We start from the raw sequence: 18,497 nt of genomic DNA on the forward strand, positions 1-18,497 counted from the left end.
TAAGATCTGAACTTATCACAAGAAAATACAACTGCTAAAAGCTCTTTTTCAGTAGTAGCATAATTTCTTTGAGCATTGTCTAGAGTCTTACTAGCATAATGGATAACATTTAATTTCTTATCAACTCTTTGCCCTAGAATAGCACCTATAGCATAATCACTAGCATCACACATAATTTCAAAGGGTAAATTCCAATCAGGTGGTTGAACAACAGGTGCAGAGACTAATGCTTTCTTAAGTACTTCAAATGCTTCTGCACAATCATCATCAAAGACAAATGGTATATCTGCAATAAATTAGTCAGAGGCCGAGAAATTTTTGAGAAGTCCCTAATGAACCTCCTGTAAAATCCGGCATGACCAAGGAAACTTCTTATAACTTTGATGTCCTTGGGACATGGCATGTTTTCAATACCATCAACCTTGGCTTTATCAACTTCAAAACCTCTTTCAGAAACTTTGTGCCCCAAGACAATACCTTCATTAACCATAAAGTGGCACTTTTCCCAATTCAAGACAAGATTAGTTTCTTCACATCTCTGCAAAACTCGATCAAGATTGCTCAAGCAATCGTCAAAAGAGGAACCATAGACGGAAAATTCGTCCATGAAAACCTCACAAATCTTTTCACAAAAGTCAGAGAATATAGCCATCATGCATCTTTGAAAGGTAGCAGGTGCATTACATAAACCAAAAGGCATACGTCTATAAGCAAAAGTCCCAAAAGGGCATGTAAAAGTTGTTTTTGATTGATCTTTAGCCGACACAGGTATTTGAGAGAAACCAGAATAACCATCTAGAAAGCAATAGTGTGTATGTTTGCATAATCTTTATAGCATTTGATTAATAAAAGGTAAGGGGTAATGATCTTTCTTAGTAGCTTTATTTAATTTGCGGAAATGAATTACCATCCTATAACCTGTGATAATTCTTTATGGAATCAATTCATCTTTATCATTAGGAACAACAGTAATACCTCCTTTCTTAGGGACACAATGGAGAGGACTTACCCTCTCACTATCAGCAACGGGATAGATTATACCTGCCTCCAAAAGCTTTAGTATTTCTTTTCTTACCACTTCTTTCATTTTAGGATTCAGACATCGTTGAGGATCATGAACTGGTTTGGCATCTGCCTCCAAATTTATTTTATGTTGACATAGAGTGGGACTGTTGCCCTTAAGATCATCAAGAGTATATCCAATAGCAGAACGATGCTTCTTCAGAGTTTTCAATAATATTTCTTCTTCATGCTCTGAAAGGTTAGCACTAATAATAACAGCGTATATCTTCTTTTCAACAAGATAAGCATATTTAAGATTATCAGGCAAAGGTTTAAGCTCAAACACGGGATCACCCTTGGGTGGAGGAGGATCCCCTAGAATTTCAATAGGCAAATTGTGTTTCAGAATAGGTTCCTATTTAAAGAGTACTTCATCTATTTCCCTTCTCTCATTCATGAACATATCATTTTCATGGTTTAGCAAATAGTGTTCTAAAGGATCACTAGGAGGTACGACAATAGAAGCAAGACCAATAATCTCATCCTTACTGGGTAATTCTTCCTCACGATGTTGTTTACTAAATTTAGAGAAATTAAACTCATGAACCATATCATCCAAGCCAATAGTAACAACATTCTTTGTGTAATGTATGGAAGCATTGACAGTGTTTAAGAAGGGTATACCAAATATAATGGGACAAAAGCTATCTTGTGGGGAACCAAGAACAAGAAAATCAGTGGGATATTTAGTTTTCCCACACAAGACTTCAACATCTCTAAGAATTCCCATTGCTGAAATAGTATCTCTATTGGCAAGTTTAATTGTGACATCAATATCTTCTAACTCAGCAGGTGCAATTTCATTCTTAATTTCTTCATATAAAGTATGTGGTATAACACTAGCACTAGCACCCATATCACATAAGCCATGATAACAATGATCTCCTATTTTAACAGAAATAACAGGCATGCCTACCACAGGTCTATGTTTATCTTTAGCACAAGGCTTAGCAATTCTAGCAGTTTCACCTTCGAACTGAATAACATGCCCATCAATATTATCAGACAAGAGATCTTTAACAATAGCAATATTAGGTTATACTTTAACTTGCTCAGGAGGTGTATAAGTTCTAATATTGCTTTTACGAACAACAGTTGAAGCTTTAGCATGATCCTTTACTCTAACAGGGAAAGGTGGTTTCTCAACATAAGAAGTAGGAACAATAGGATCATTATAAGTGACAGTCTTTTCTTCAACTTTAATAGGTGCAGCTACTTTTACTTCTATGGGAGGATGATATTTAAACCACTTCTGCTTAGGGAGATCAACATAAGTAGGAAAAGATTCACAGAAAGAAGCTACTATCTCAGAGTCAAGTCCATATTTAGTGCTAAACTTACGGAAAATATCGGTATCCATAAAAGATTTAACATAATCAAACTTAGGTGTCATACCTGACTCCTTACCTTTGTCGAGGTCCCAATCTTCAGAGTTGCATTTAATTCTATCCAATAAATTCCATCTGAATTCAATAGTCTTCATCATAAAAGAGCCAGCACAAGAAGTATCGAGCATGTTGCGATTGTTTTCAGAAAGCCGAGCATAAAAACTTTGCATAATTATTTCTCTCCGGAGCTCATGATTGGGGCATGAATATAACATTGATTTAAGCCTCCCCCAATCTTGAGCGATGCTTTATCCTTCACGAGGCCAGAAATTATATATATAATTGCGATCACGATGAACAAGATGCATAGGGTAATACTTTTGATGAAATTCCAACTTCAATCTTTTATAGTCCCATGATCTCATATCATCACATTGCCTATACCGTACCAATGCGTCTCCCTTCAAAGAAAAAGGGAAGACCTTCTTCTTAGCAACATCATCGGGTATACCTGCAAGCTTAAATAATCCACAAACTTCATCCACATATATTAAGTGCTCATCAGGATGCTTTGTTCCATCTCCTGTAAAAGATCAGCTAGCAGTTTTTCTATCATACCCGAAGGATACTCATAAGGAATTTCATTTTCAATAGGTTTAGTAGGTTGAGGAGCAACTCTTTTCTCTACTGGACGGGGTGAAGATACCCCTAACAAGCCCCTCAGAGAATTACTTTCCATAGTAACAAGTGACAGTAAATTTCAGGACACTATATAAATTTTTCCTTACCAAATTCCACCTACCAAAGGCACTACACTCCCCGGCAACGGCGCCAGAAAAGAGTCTTGATGACCCACAAGTATAGGGGATCTATCGTAGTCCTTTCGATAAGTAAGAGTGTCGAACCCAACGAGGAGCAGAAGGAAATGATAAGCGGTTTTCAACAAGGTATTCTCTGCAAGTACTGAAATAAGTGGTAACAGATAGTTTTGTAATAGGATAAATTGTAACGAGCAACAAGTAACAAAAGTAAATAAAGTGCAGCAAGGTGGCCCAATCCTTTTGTAGCAAAGGACAAGCCGGAACAAACTCTTATAATAGGAAAATCGCTCCCGAGGACACATGGGAATGTCGTCAAGCTAGCTTTGATCACGATCATATGATTCACGTTCGATACTTTGAAAATTTGATATGTGGGTGGACCGGTGCTTGGGTGCTGTTCTTGCTTGAACAAGCATCCCACTTATGATTAACCTCTATTGCAAGCATCCGCAACTACAACAAAAGTATTAAGGTAAACCTAACCATAGCATGGAACATGTGGATCCAAATCAGCCCCTTATGAAGTAACGCATAAACTAGGGTTTAAGCTTCTGTCACTCTAGCAACCCATCATCTGCTTATTACTTCCCAATGCCTTCCTCTAGGCCCAAATAATGGTGAAGTGTTATGTAGTCGACGTTCACATAACACCACTAGAGGCTAGATAACATACATGTTATCAAAATATCAAACGAATACCAAATTCACATGACTACTCATAGCAAGACTTCTCCCTTGTCCTCAGGAACGAACGTAATTACTCACAAAGCATATTCATGTTCATAATCAGCGGCGTAATAATATGCATATAGGATCTGAACATATGATCTTCCACCAATTAAACCAACTAGCATCAACTACAAGGAGTAATGAACACTACTAGCAACCTACTAGCACCAATCCCGGACTTTGAGATAAGAATTGGATACAAGAGATGAACTAGGGTTTGGAGATGAGATGGTGCTAGTGAAGATGTTGATGGAGATTGCCCTCTCCCGATGAGAGGAGCGTTGGCGATGATGATGGTGATGATTTCCCCCTCCGGGAGGGAAGTATCCCTGGCAGAACAGCTCTGCTAGAGCTCTAGATTGTATCCGCCAAGGTTCCGCCTCGTGGCGGCGGAGTATCGTCCCGAAAAGTTCCTCCTTATTTTTTTTCTCATCGAAAGACCTCATATAGGAGAAGATGGGCATTGAAGAGCCACCAGGAGGCCCACGAGGTAGGGGGGCGCGCCCTGGGGGGGCGCCACCCAGCCTCGTGAGAAGGGTGTGGGCCCCCTGGCCTTCATCTTTGGCATGGATTTTTCTTTATTTATTTTAAGACGTTCCGTGGAGTTTTAGGACTTTTGGAGTTGTGTAGAATAGGTCTCTAATATTTGCTCCTTTTCCATCCTAGAATTCCAGCTAGCGGCATTCTCCCTCCTTATATAAACCTTGTAAAATAAGAGAGAATAGCCATAAGTATTGTGATATAAAGTGAAATAACAATCCATAATGTGATAAATATCTATATAAAAGCATGATGCAAAATTGACGTATCACATCTCTAAAGAGGAGGGACATCAACTCTTGGACGAAATACATGCTGGTCTAGGCGGCCATCACGCCGTAGCTCGAGCCCACGCAAGCAAGGCTTTCTGGACAGGTTTGTTCTGGCCAATAGCTCGAGCAGATGCACGAGCCCTTGTGCACAGCTGCGTGGGATGTCAGCTTTTCGCCAACCAAAGTCATATGCCTCTCACTGCCTTAAGAACAATCCCCATCACTTGGCCTTTCGCGGTATGGGGGCTAGACATGGTCGAACCCCTTAAAGGGGGAAGCCACAAGAAGAAATATTTACTGGTTATGGTGGATAAATTCACTAAGCGGATAGAGACCAACCCAGTAAAAACGGCTGAAGCAGGGCCAGTGATCGACTTTATATCCAGTGTGGTACACCGTTATGGTGTCCCACATAGTATCATCACTAAAAATGGCTCCAATTCTATAGCCAATGAGGTGAAAAACTGGTGTGCTAACTTGGGCATTAAACTCAGCTATGCATCCGTCTACCACCCTCAAACAAACGGTCAGGCTAAACGGGGCAATGGACTAATAATGAGCAGCATTAAAACCATACTGGTGCGCCCCCTATGGGAGTCAGATAAGCACTGGGTTAAGGAACTTGATTCAGTGCTCTGGGGGCTTCATACTACACCTAAAAGAATGACCGGATACACACCTTTTTTCATGGTGTACGGCCCAGAAGCTGTCTTGCCCCGCGACATTATTCATGAATGACCTCAAGTGCGCATGTACAAAGAGAGAGAAGCCGAGGTCGATCGGTAGGACGACCTAGGCGGCCTTGAAGAGGAGCATGATATTGCACGAGCACGTTCCACATTTTATCAACAACAAGCTAGGCGATACCGAAGCAAAGAAGTGCGGGCCAAGACATATAACGTCCACGAACTCGTTTTGCGCCTCCCAGATAAAAAGATGGATAATCTCAACCAAGATGGGAGGGCCCCTTCATCATAGATGAAGTTCTCAAAGGAGGAGCTTACCACCTTCGTAATGCATCGGATAATCACCTTGAGCCGAATCCATGGAACGCTGCTCTCCTCCGACGATTCTACGGATAGTTCCGCCGCACCCTTTTTATTTTTTCTAGTTTCCTTTTTTCTCCTCTTCTTTTTAGTTTTTCCGTTTTTATATACATCCCATGGTATGTTCGGATCTGCCGAACTATTAGGGGTACACATCTTTAAATGTATACACCCCACTGTGGCTGGGGGCTTCTTTGTTGAAGCTTATTACTAAAAGCTTGTGGCTTACATTGTCTATGTTGTTGGTTTTATACACTTTTTGCCATTATATGCACCTCTATGACTTACGTTTTTTCCATGCTGGGTTGCCTCGCTCCTGTGTTTATACCCTATGTTCCCGATTGTTTGGCTAGGGTGTCCAGGGAGCACCTCTGCAATTGCTACAACTGGGTAAACCGGACCTGTACATCAGACGGGTGAAGCCAAAATCTAGCGTTCTTAAGAGAATAATTGGTTGGCAAGCAAACATCAGATTTCTTACGTTTTTAGCTCTTCAAAACAAATACGGGATAGGCTTCCCGTAATTCGGATCAAAGCCTAGGCATGCATAATCAAACATGCCAACCCAAGGAAAGGAACCACTAATGGAACTATTTTCCTTGGAAGATGTTTCTTACATTAAATAAGTAATACAACATAAATCCCCGAACAAATTTTGTCTGTTTGAGCAATATGAATGGATTGCCTGGATTCTGGACATAACGAATGTTTCCTACATTCTAAACATGGTATCCGAAAACACTCCACCTTCCTGGTTTGGAGGTTGAAACCGAAAGACTGCGATGACAAATTTTGACATGTTCGGTTGGAGATAAGTTCGATGATAAACGTACATTGATACATTGACTCGAACGCCTACTCCTTGTCCATGCCATCTATAAGACTGTTTAAACTACAGTCTTCTTGTGAATATTTCGCAGCTATCATCAGTTGGTCATATACCAGGTTCATGGAAACTCTTTTCCATCTAGTCCCTGGGGTCCAACTAAGGCCATATGATTCGGATCGAGTCCGGTGTAGCGTGTTTTCACCATCTCCCACGCCTCTCGTCCACCTACCCAGCATGCAGACACCTTCCATAGCTCGAAACAGCGTCAGGCACCTTTGAACAGGTTCGCCAACCCCTCCATACTTTCTGGAGGGGCATCGGATGGCCATAGGGCCTTAGCCATAATTCTCATAGCTTCCCAGGCCCGCTCATGCACCACAGACAACTCCTTAAGCATGTCGCCTCGAAATCTAGATACTTCCTCTTCAGGCCGACCGGTTAGCAGACCTGCAACAAAAGAGTTGTGACAATCTGAATTATGAGATACTATGAGTCCCTTGGATGGTTCAGAAGGTCATACCGAATATGCCGCCTTTCAACTTCTTATTCTCTTTTTGCGTGACCGATAGCTGAGCCTTTAAGCTCTTTATATCTTCGGCTTGCTTATACTTTTCCCCCTCGAGTTTATTCTTTTGGTCAGTGGTCATTGTGGCTTTTCTCATATCCGCAAGCTCTCTGGTGGCGGCATTCAACTTCGTCTGGCTTGTTTTCAGCTCCTGGGATAGCGTGTTGTTCTTCTCCCTAAGAACCTGCAGGTCATAACAATCCTTAAATTGGTTGGCCTAACCGCTTCAAGTCTCGAGGCCTACTGGCCTATATCTATTAAATTGGCACAAACAATACCTGCATATCCTTTGAAAATAGTTGAGTAACTCCAGCATGTCCGTCCCGGGCGGCTCGGATGTATGCATCCACGGAGCTGAGGGCGGTAAACTCCTGTTCAATAAAAATTGGAGCATGCATGGCCTCTTTTAGTCGATAATGATTCATCACGCTCTCCACCTCAGAATTTGTGACGGATACGTCATTCGAATCCTCATGAGGGGGCAGATCTAGCACTGTATCAGCTCTCGTCCTGATTGACGAGCCCGGGGCCGGATTTGCTGATACTCGGCTAGCAGGGCATTTACCTACGGTTTGCCGTGTGCTCCTCCTAAAATAAAGGTGGAGGAGAAGTTTTACAATCTGATCACATGCTTAGGAACATATCAAAGGACATACCTCTTTGAAGAAGGAGGGGGCTCGACAGCGCTACTGGTTTCCTTTCATTTTGAATGATCGCCCTGCCTAGAGGGTGCCTTCTTAGATGCCGATCTCGGTGGAGTGCGGCTTGCTGAGCGCCAATCCTATGAAGCATAGTTTAATGTGATGGATAAGGTGCAAATAGGCGCTCCTTTTTGAGGAAGCTTTCCGAATACTTACGATGGAGAAAGGGTAAAGGCGTGGGTAGTCGGCCGTAATTGCCACTTCCGAACCATCAAGGCTCGCTTGATAAAATACTCCATCATCAAACTCTGTTTATATATACGGATCCCATAGGAAGCCGGGGTCTTCATTATGAGCATAATCCTCTGGCTGTGGGGAGGGGAAATGAATGTTCTCGACTACCTTCCTCCATGACTGCTTTAAGACAACAAAGACAATTTGATTAGCATGCCTCAATAATGAGGTAGAACAGCGCCGATAATCAAAAACTTACCCGTTCAATGGGGTTGTACATGGAAAACCCTTCCCGACAATTTAAACGGGGGAAATCTTCTTTATGCCCCTTATAAAGATCGGCCAAGATTAGGGCCAGTTTGGCTGGGGTATCCGGGTCCTTGCGTCTGTAACGAGATGCGTCGTCCTCTCCGTTGTAACACCATGAAGGGGTCACTCTGGACTAGAGGGGATGAATACATCGCTTTATCACGATGGCCATGACTTTGATTATTGAGAACTCAGAATGTGCAAATAATCTGACCTTGCTGACTAACCTCTTCACTTACGCATTTTCTTCTTCCTTGGGACTCCGGGTGTCGTGGGATTCCCGCGACCACCTATGGGACCGGGTGGCCCCTTGTTGGTTCGGCAGGGGGACAACGCTGTCGGGTCAAAAACGGCAGATCTCGGGTAGGGGGTCCCGAACTATGCGTCTAAGGATCATTGGTAACAGGAGACAAGGGACACGATGTTTACCCAGGTTCGGGCCCTCTTGATGGAGGTAATACCCTACGTCCTGCTTGATTGACTTTGATGAGTATAGGGGTTACAAGAGTTGATCTACCATGATATCATAATGGCTAAACCCTAATTGTCTAGCCTATATGATTATGATTGTGATTGCCTCTACGGACTAAACCCTCTGGTTTATATTGACACCAGAGGGGGCTAGGGTTTGTACAGAGTCGGTTTACAGAGAAAGGAATCTTCATATCCACATGCTAAGCTTGCCTTCCACGCCAAAGAGAGTCCCATCTGGACACAGGGGAAAGTCTTATATCTTTTATCTTCACGGCCCATTAGTCCAGCCCATGTTGGATAGCCCAGAGGACTGAGGACCCTGTAATCCAGGACTCTGTCAATAGCCCCCGAACTAGTCTTCAATCATGATGTGTCCGGCGCGTAGATTGTATTTGGCATTGCAAGGCGGGTTCCTCCTCCGAATTTTTCAAGCGTCTGAACCAAAGGACAGTACTCAGATCTACATCTTCGGTCTTCGGGCTTCGGCTTTACAGTAAATGTTATATCCTTCGGCTTCTGCATCATCGCCGCTCCAGCTCCCACGTGGCAGACGAATATGAAGGGTCCAAGCATTTTTACACAGAACACCCGGGCCGTGCAAGGAAAGCATCTATTTAAAGAGATTGAATCTCAGATGCCATTCCACACCAGGCAGAAAATCCTTAGAGCTTGTCACAAGAAACCACGCAAACATGGCCAGTGCTCCCAGTTCTTCTTCCCGCCCCCACGGTCCGCAAAAAGGCGATTGGTAGAGTTGTTCTGTATCCCATGCCCAGCTGACCAAGCTCCAGATGCAGGGATATCTCCCCCCTGTGGATCTAGTCCCCGTTCGGGCATGATTAACCTCCTTTAGTGGCGAAGGCCTGGTGGAAAATTTCCCAAACGCTCCAAAAGGGGAGCGAGTGTGCTTCGTTTCCTTCTACTTAAGACGCGTCGGATTTCCAATCCATCCTTTCCTCCGAGGTCTCCTCGAGTACTATGGCATCCAATTACACAACCTTACGCCAGGCTCTATTCTGCACATCGCGGGCTTCGTCGCTCCTTGCGAGTTGTTCCTAGGCTGCGAGGCCCATTTTGAATTATGGAGGAAGCTTTTTCTTCCTCGTACCTCGCTCCCAAAAGGGATCCATATTCGAGGTGGGTGGCGCCGAAGGGTGGCGCATAGCTTGGACAAGATACCTATCCGGCACCACAAAGAAGGCATCCGAAGAGTGGCCCTCAGAGTGGTTTTATATTGAAGATGTCGTACTATCAGACCCAATCCGACGAGGCCTACCCGCATTTTCCAATGCTCCATTAAGGAAGCGCCACAGCTGGCGCCCCTGAAGCCACGAGGAGGAATATAGTGCGGAGGTTCAGATGCTATTGGACAAGACTAAGACACTCGCCCAATCCGGAATGTCCATTATTCGGGTAATAGCGATTTAAATAATGCGGGAAGTTCAGCCACTCCAATCCATTGGACTCCCCATGTCGCACTACAACGGAGAAGACGATGCATCACAATGCGGACGTAAGGGCCCGGATAGCTTCATCGCATTGACTGTTAAGTTGGCTGACATTTTTAAGGGGGAGTGTGACAGCCTGGATTTTGCCTTCTCTCTTTTTCCGGACTTGGTTTTTGCCTTTGCCTTGATTTGGATTTTTTTGGAATCAATTCAAATGGACTTGTCACTTGGGCATGCCCTAGACTTTCACCCAAGTGACCTATCTACTTCTCATTCAACCTTATTTCTCTGCTAAACCCCCAAAATAATCAAATGAATATTTTTCATAAAAGAAAAATATTCATTTTCCTCTCTGAAACTCTTTTCAGAAACTAGTGCTCCAAAGCAACCCTCATTTTTATTGCTCCCAAAAATCTGAAATAATTCTTGAATATTCTTTGGACATTGGCACAACTTCCCATGCAAAAATATTGCATGATGTTTTGTAATATTTTTGCTATAGCAAATAATTTCTCTTCTCGCCCAAAATTTCAGTTTGTACAGCAAGTACATTTTTCCTTGATCTTTTGGCCCTGATTTTTCTTGAAGCTAGTTACCCTCTTAAGAAACCTTTAACCCCAGGAGATAAGCCCTAATGGCCATCTAGAAGCTAGCCAAACTTGGCGACCAAGTTCCTGGTCAGAAACTTGCCAAGTTGGTTGCGTCAAATCTGGTCGGCCCGGTGATGTGTCCTCAGCCCCTCTAGACTAAACACTACGTGGACTTTAGCCCAGAAATGGTTTGGCCGCACGTAGGAACCATTTTGACCATGCCAGGGAGGTGACCGCGTGAGGACACGGCGTCTGGCACACGTTCGACGCGCTCTGGGTAGCACCAACACCTCTGATTGGTGCGTGCTCGAGCCAGAGCTCGCCGATGACTGTCGCGCCACGCCACCAGCCTCGACCCATCATCCATGACCCCTCCCTGGTGCTCACCGACGGCGGAGACGCCACAGCGAGCAAGGGCACGACGCGGCCAAATGCCACAATGCACTCGTGCCCTTGTCTTCTTCTCCACTGCTCCCTGTTCTTGTCCGCGAGCGTGGACAGCCTCTGCCTTGACGCTAAAACCTTGCCCCCTCGCACTGGCGCCTTTCGTCGCCGTTCGCCGGCTTCCAGAGCACTCTGGCGGCACCACGTTACCCCCTCTCACTCCAGCTATATATAGAGCCCCTCTCCTCACTTGCAAGCCTCACACCACTCCTCACCACCGCCACGACCACGTAGGAACACTGTAGCCCGGTTGGGCAGGCGTCTAGCCATCGAGCCCGACCAGAGAACTCCGGCGATCTCCACAGCCCCGCCACCTCGCTTCGGTGCCCCTCGAGCTCGACCAACCTCTCGGGCGTGGCATTGGGCATCCTCTGGTGCTGCCTGGATGCTGCTGAGCCCTCGGAGCCGCCTCTCACCATAGACTTCTTCCTCACCGGCAAGTCCCGTCCGCCACCGTCGCTTGCGAGCTCGACTCCAAGCAGCTCCGGCCATCCCACGGCAAGCCACGGGTACGGGTAGGTGCGCCGTGAACCCCTCTTCGTTTCTATCCCTCTAGTTTAGCCCCAAACCCACGCCTCGCCAGCGTAATCTCCAGCGAAGCGCCGTCGCGCTCTGATCTCTCTCCCCCTCTATCTCCTAACGGGCAGGGCCCAACGTCAGCCTCAGCACTCGTGCCCGAAGCGGTACGATTGGAGGTGTATTCCCTGTTTACGCCTTCGACGTCACCCACCCAGGATTATTCAAATTTAATCAGATTTTGACTAAAACTTGGACAAGCCACAACTTCTAGCCTATAAGTCCAAATGAGTTTATTCTTTTTTAATTGTCTTTATTTCAGATAGCTCTAGCAGCACACAAAAATGTGGATTTTTCCTTGCTATATAGAATTTCTGGTGCTATTCAGAGAGGTTTTTGATTTTGTGGTTTTTAAATATTTCCAGAAGAAGAAGCTTGTCTTGAAGTCAACCAGGAGGAGTGTGATCCTCCTCTGCACTAAGGCAAGCCACACCAACATGTGGATGGTGTTATCTCAATATCTATGATTTTCTACTTGAATATTAGTTCTTATTTGCATTTAAAATTTGTTACATAACTTGTGTTGAGTGCTAGTTACTTTATCATGCATGCAAGTGCTTGTTTAATTCTCTGGTTGAATGGATGGACAAGAGTAGTCAAGTATAATAAAATTTTGCTTTAGGTATATTGCTATGATACATAACGATGGTTCTTTTGTTAAGTGATATATTCATATGAATTATGAGTTAATCAAAATATTTAATGATATTAAAAATGAGGTAGAACCAGTAAAGTTTTTGATCTGAGTAGTGCAAGATAATTATGTTGATCCGTATCTATGAGTTCCTAGCTTTGCATGTCGATTAGTTGCATGACCATGGCATAATATGGGTTGTGTATATAAAGTTTTTATTTCAAAATTAAACATGATTAAGTCCAACTTGAATATGATGTTGATCCCGTCATGGTGCCTCTGAATCGGGTTTTACTCGGTGCGACCACATTTACCTTATGGGGGGTCTTGATTCGGTCCTTTGTTGTGCCTCTCACCGATGACTCCCATGAGGGAAGGTTATGGGCGTGCATACCCTGGCCCGGTAAGCAGACATAGCCTTGTGTGCTCGTTTTGTCTTTATGGTACCTTGTCCCTGTTTGGGACCGTTTTTGCCACGACGGTGACTATTGGTGCCTTTGGTAGGCGCGGGGCCACCCAAGACCTAGCCCTGAGCGGGAATTGGTCAGAGTGGCCGGGAGAGTGTCATGACAAGGGGAGTGTTTCGTCGGAACGCCGTTGGTCCACCTGAATGGGAGTGCGAGGCGATGGGTTATGTGGTGTGGGTAAAGTGTGTTACCTCTGCAGACTGTATTTAATCTATCAATAGCCACGTCCTCGGTTATGGGTGTAGCTCGAAATTAAGTCACACCATGGATAAACTTTTATCATTAATCTTGCACCCTAAATAATTGTTGTTGGCACTGGTTTCGTGACGATTCATGAACTCATGAGTTGCATCATGAGTGATTGGTTTCAATTGTGACCCAGGTATGGTCACCGTTTGGTTACGAGGTAACCCGTCTGGTAAGCGAGTCCACGAGACTCGGTGCACATGTGGATTGCACCGCCTTACTAGTATTTCTTGTATTCTATTAACCTGATTAATTGTCATGATATTGTTTTTCATCGTGCTTATGTTTGTTGTGAGCTTACAAGTACATTCAATGTACTGACCTGGTGTGTCATGCTAGCTTTCAGGCAAGTCACCTCGCATTGGAGCGCATCTCGCGTCTTGGCCGTGTCCACGTCGGTATCCCGGTGCTATGGAGTTTCCACTTCGTTGTTCTTCCGCTGCCGCGTAGTTCGTGTGATCGAGGCCACCGTCATGTTCATTAAATAATGTACATACTGTTCAGCCGCACCGAGTGTGCCGCTTGTAGATAGCTTCGCCTGAGTGCCGGTAGTCATAGAAATTGGTTGCTGCATTGCATGCATGTTTATCTGTTGTTATTACTAACTGTATGGTTTGTGAGTGTAGATGGCTCCAGTACCGATCTTGTACCATCCTAAGCTAGCTCCGTACACATCACCGCACCTACTTCAGAACGTGTGGCGACAACTCTACCCAGAGGGTGCTGATCCAAAGTATTGGGTGTATTGGGAGCATCTGGCCGGTGCATTGTATGAGTATTATGTTGAGGTCACTCTACACCACAGTTCCCTTTCCGGCGCTTACACTCGTTCTACTAAGGGTGGTCTCACTTCTAAGCCATCTCATGCGGTCCTGTTTGCCGCTATCGAGGCTCTTGTAGACTTGCACTACAACGAGGTTCACATGCACACCCACCCAAGTCTCTTCTACTACCCATATCAGCACGAGAATGGGCGTATCCGCTTTCCATTCATTAATCCAGCGTGCGATCGTCCCACTAGCCACCTTACCCGTTATATCACTGCCAGCTATCTCCTAAACTAGGAGTTAGCTTGGCAGCTAACCCGCACCCGAACAGCTCTCGCTGCTGCTCGTACTAGGAACCGTCTTCCTACTATCGGTTTCGCTCCTATAGTTTCCGTTCCTCCGGTGACCTGGTAGGGTACCGTTAACCCTCTGGCAGTGACCCCTCGAGGCAGTGGCGGCGCATCTCTCTTAACCCGGAGGTCTCTACTATCAGTTCAGGATCTAGGTCCGGCTTAGGAGAGGAGCCTGCAGCAGCACCGTCCGAGTAGTAGACCGTTAGAGTATCGTTTTCGTCATGAGTATGATGTATGGGTGTAATAGCATGTGTCATGATGCTTAGTCTCATGTATGAGGGTAGTAGACCCGTTGTGATGTTTACTTTCATGTTGAGTCTATGTATAATTATGTTGGAACCTTTTATTCGCTTTGGTTTTCTTTCGCTATTTTCCTTCAGGATTTGTCAATGGATTTCCTCCCGTGTTGGATTTTTCTCATCGTGGTTGCTATGTATTGGGAAAATAAATAATAGGATGATGCGGGGAGGCAGCAGCAGCCAAGATTGTGAGGCTGTCACTGCCCATCGCTCCGCAAGACAGGCAGGACATTCCCCCGAGCCATAAAAGCCACCTCCGTCTCCACCGCCACATCCGCCTTCCACTGAGCAAATCCTACGAATGTTTGAGAAAGAAGTAGCAACGATCTGCTGGAAATATTGAAAAGTGTGAAAGTTATGGTTGGGTAGAATGGAAACCAGAATGGTCATCACTCCAAGCTGTCAGATTTTCAGTGAACCAAGCCTCCCAGCTTCTACCAAGTTATTGATCCATTGGACGCCGATGATTGGTTTAGGACTATTGAGAGGAAACTGGAGATTTCTTGCACTAAAGAGGGAGACAAGGTTCCCTTCGCAGCGCATTATCTCGAAGGAGTTGCCGCTATATGGTGCGATAATGCTAAGGCCATATGGCCCGCGGACGAGGAAATTACTTGGACTAAATTCAAGGATCATTTCCACAAGTATCATATTCCCACCAGGATTATGAAAATCAAGCAGCGCGAATTCCTCGCCCTCACTCAAGGAAGCATGACAATCAGCGAGTACCTAGATAAATTCAACCATTTGGCCCGCTATTCTCTCTATGATGTGGCCACAGAAGAACGGAAGATTGATAGATTTCTTGGAGGACTGAATCAGCATCTCAGGTGCACGCTAAGCATGTTTGATTTTCCAGACTTCCTAACTCTGGTGAACAAGGCCTGCATCGCATAAAGGGAACACAAGATCCTACATGACAACAAGCTAGCTATTAATGACCACAAGCGCAAATTCGAGCCGAAAAAGGATATGCAACCAGTGTAGAAGGCTCGTACTTGGCAACAGACTCAGGTTGAGTAAAAACCCAACTGGAAGAAAAATGTCAACAGGACCACCACCCAAGTCAAGAATATCGTGACCAGCATGGTGCGCGAAGATTGTCAGCGCAACAATTCCTTTTTCAGCTGTGGGCAAACAGGACATTACGCCAGACAGTGCCCCAAGAACAACAAAAACACAGCTTCATTCCATCCGCAAGTCAACTACATGGAGCCGTATTCCGCCCCAAGTACCATCCAAGGGCAAATCCATCATATCTCTGCAAACGAAGCCCAAGAGGACCCGGAAGTCATCATTGGCATGTTCCTTGTTAATAACATACGCGCCGTAATTTTATTTGACTTTGGGGCTTCCCACTCTTTTACTTCACAGAGTTTTGCTGCCCAAAACAAATTTACTTGCTCAATTTTGGGAAAACACATGCTAGTACAATCCCCGGGATCCCTGCTCAGAAGCAATCCGGTCTACCGCAATTTGGAAATTGACATCAAGGGCGTCAAGTTTCCAACATCTCTGATAATCATCGATTCTAGCAAATTGGATATTATTCTCGGCATGAATTGGTTGACCCAATACCAAGTATGCATCAACTGTGCGACCAAAGAAGTTACCATGACAAATACGGAAGGTCGCACCACGAGTTTTTATGCCCGCAAAAGCATACCCAAGAAGGATATGATTTTCACCGCCGTGGCAGAAGAGGTGGTACTAATTCCAGTGGTCACTGAGTATCCAGATGTATTTCATGAAGAATTACCAGGAATGCCGCCAGACAGAGAACTTGAGTTTGCAATTGACTTGGTGCTTGGAACCGCATCGATACACAAGAAATACTATTGGATGCCTTCCTCAGAATTGGTGGAACAGCTAGATGAGATTCTGCAGAAAGGATACATCCGCCCAAGCTCTTCACCATGGGGATCACTAGCGATATTCGTGGACAAAAAGGACGGCAGTCTACGAATGTGCGTAGACTACCGATAACTGAATGATGTCACCATCAAGAACAAGTATCCACTGCCGAGGATTGACGATTTGTTTGATCAACTCACCGGGGCCAAAGTATTCTCAAAAATTGATTTGAGGACCGGATATCATTAGCTCAAAATAAAGGAGGATATTCCCAAGACCGCATACACCACTCGATATGGTGTTTATGAATATACCTTTATGTCCTTCGGCCTCACCAACGCCCCAACCTTCTTCATGCATATGATGAACAAGGTGTTTATGGATTTCTTGGACAAATTTGTGGTGGTGTTTCCTTGATGACATCCTCATTTACTCAAAAAGAAAAGACGAACACAAGGACCACCTCCGAGCAGTTTTGCAAAGGCTTCGCGACCATTAGCTTTGTGCCAAGTTCAGCAAATGTGAGTTTTCACTCCAGCAAGTTTGATTTCTCGGGCATGTCCTCTCGGCAGAAGGAATATCCATGGATCCAAGCAAGGTGAAAGATATACTTGATTGGTCTGCACCATTGGCAGTCTCAGAAATCTAGAGTTTCCTTGGACTAGCCGGATATTATCGCTGCTTTATTGAAGGATTCTGCAAGATTACCAAGCCAATGACCGAGCTCCTAAATAAGGATAAGAAGATTGAATGGACCGAGGACTGCGAACGGAGTTTCAATGAGATAAAAATCAAGCTGACATTAGCACCAATATTAACTCTTCCAGACATCTACCGCAGTTTTGATGTCTACTGTGACGCCTCCAGAAAAGGTCTTGGATGTGTACTCATGCAATACGGCAAGGTTGTGGCTTATGCATCTAGACAACTATGGCCACACGAAGGAAATTACCCCACTCATGGTTTGGAATTGGCCACGGTGGTGCACGCTTTGAAGATTTAGAGACACTATCTGATTGGAAAGAAGTGACAGATATTTACCGACCACAAGAGTCTCAAGTATATATTCAGTCAGCTCGATTTGTACCTTCGCCAGCGGAGATGGCTCGAATTTTTTAAAGACTATGATCTTGGTATAAATTATCACCCGGGCAAAGCTAATGTGGTGGCTGATGCCCTCAGCCGCAAACCAGCCAACCTAAATACTCTAATGGATTCCTTGCCTCCTGAGCTTCATGAAGAAATCACTCAGCTCAACTTGGTGATTACCAATGCCCGTCTTACCAACATATTTGAAGTTGCCCCTACTCTCGAAGGAGGAATTCGCAGAGCTCAGGCACATGATAAATCATTGCAATTATATGCTAAGAAGATGCATGACGAGCATACACCGGATTTCTCTAAAGACCAGCAAGGTATCCTAAGGTTCCAAGGAAGGATTTGCGCACCCAACCACGAAAGTCCGAGGAAGAAGATATTGACAGAAGCACATGAACCGCCATACTCAATTCACCCCGGTGGTACCAAAATGTATGAAGACCTTCGTCAAGTATTCTGGTGGGATGGAATGAAGAAAGACATTGCCTACTTTGCGGCATCTTGCGATATATGCAACAAGGTAAAGGCGGAACACCAAAAATCTGCCGGACTCCTCTAACCTCTGTCAGTATCCCAATGGAAATGGGACGGTATCTGCATGGATTTTATCACCAGATTACCGAGGACTAACCAAGGAAATGATGCAATTTGGGTCATAGTGGACACCCTAACAAAGGTGGCACATTTCCTTCCCATCCGGACCACCTATGGTGCCGATCAGCTTGCACAATTGTATGTGTCCCGAATCGCCAGTCTGCATGGAGTACTTCAGACAAGGGATCTCTCTTCACTTCAGCATTTTGGTCTCGACTATCACTTCAGACAAGGGATCTCTCTTCACTTCAGCATTTTGGTCTCGACTACATCAAGC

The sequence above is a fragment of the Triticum urartu genome, chromosome 6 (genome assembly GCF_003073215.2).
Source record: "Triticum urartu cultivar G1812 chromosome 6, Tu2.1, whole genome shotgun sequence".
Lineage (NCBI taxonomy): Eukaryota > Viridiplantae > Streptophyta > Magnoliopsida > Poales > Poaceae > Triticum > Triticum urartu.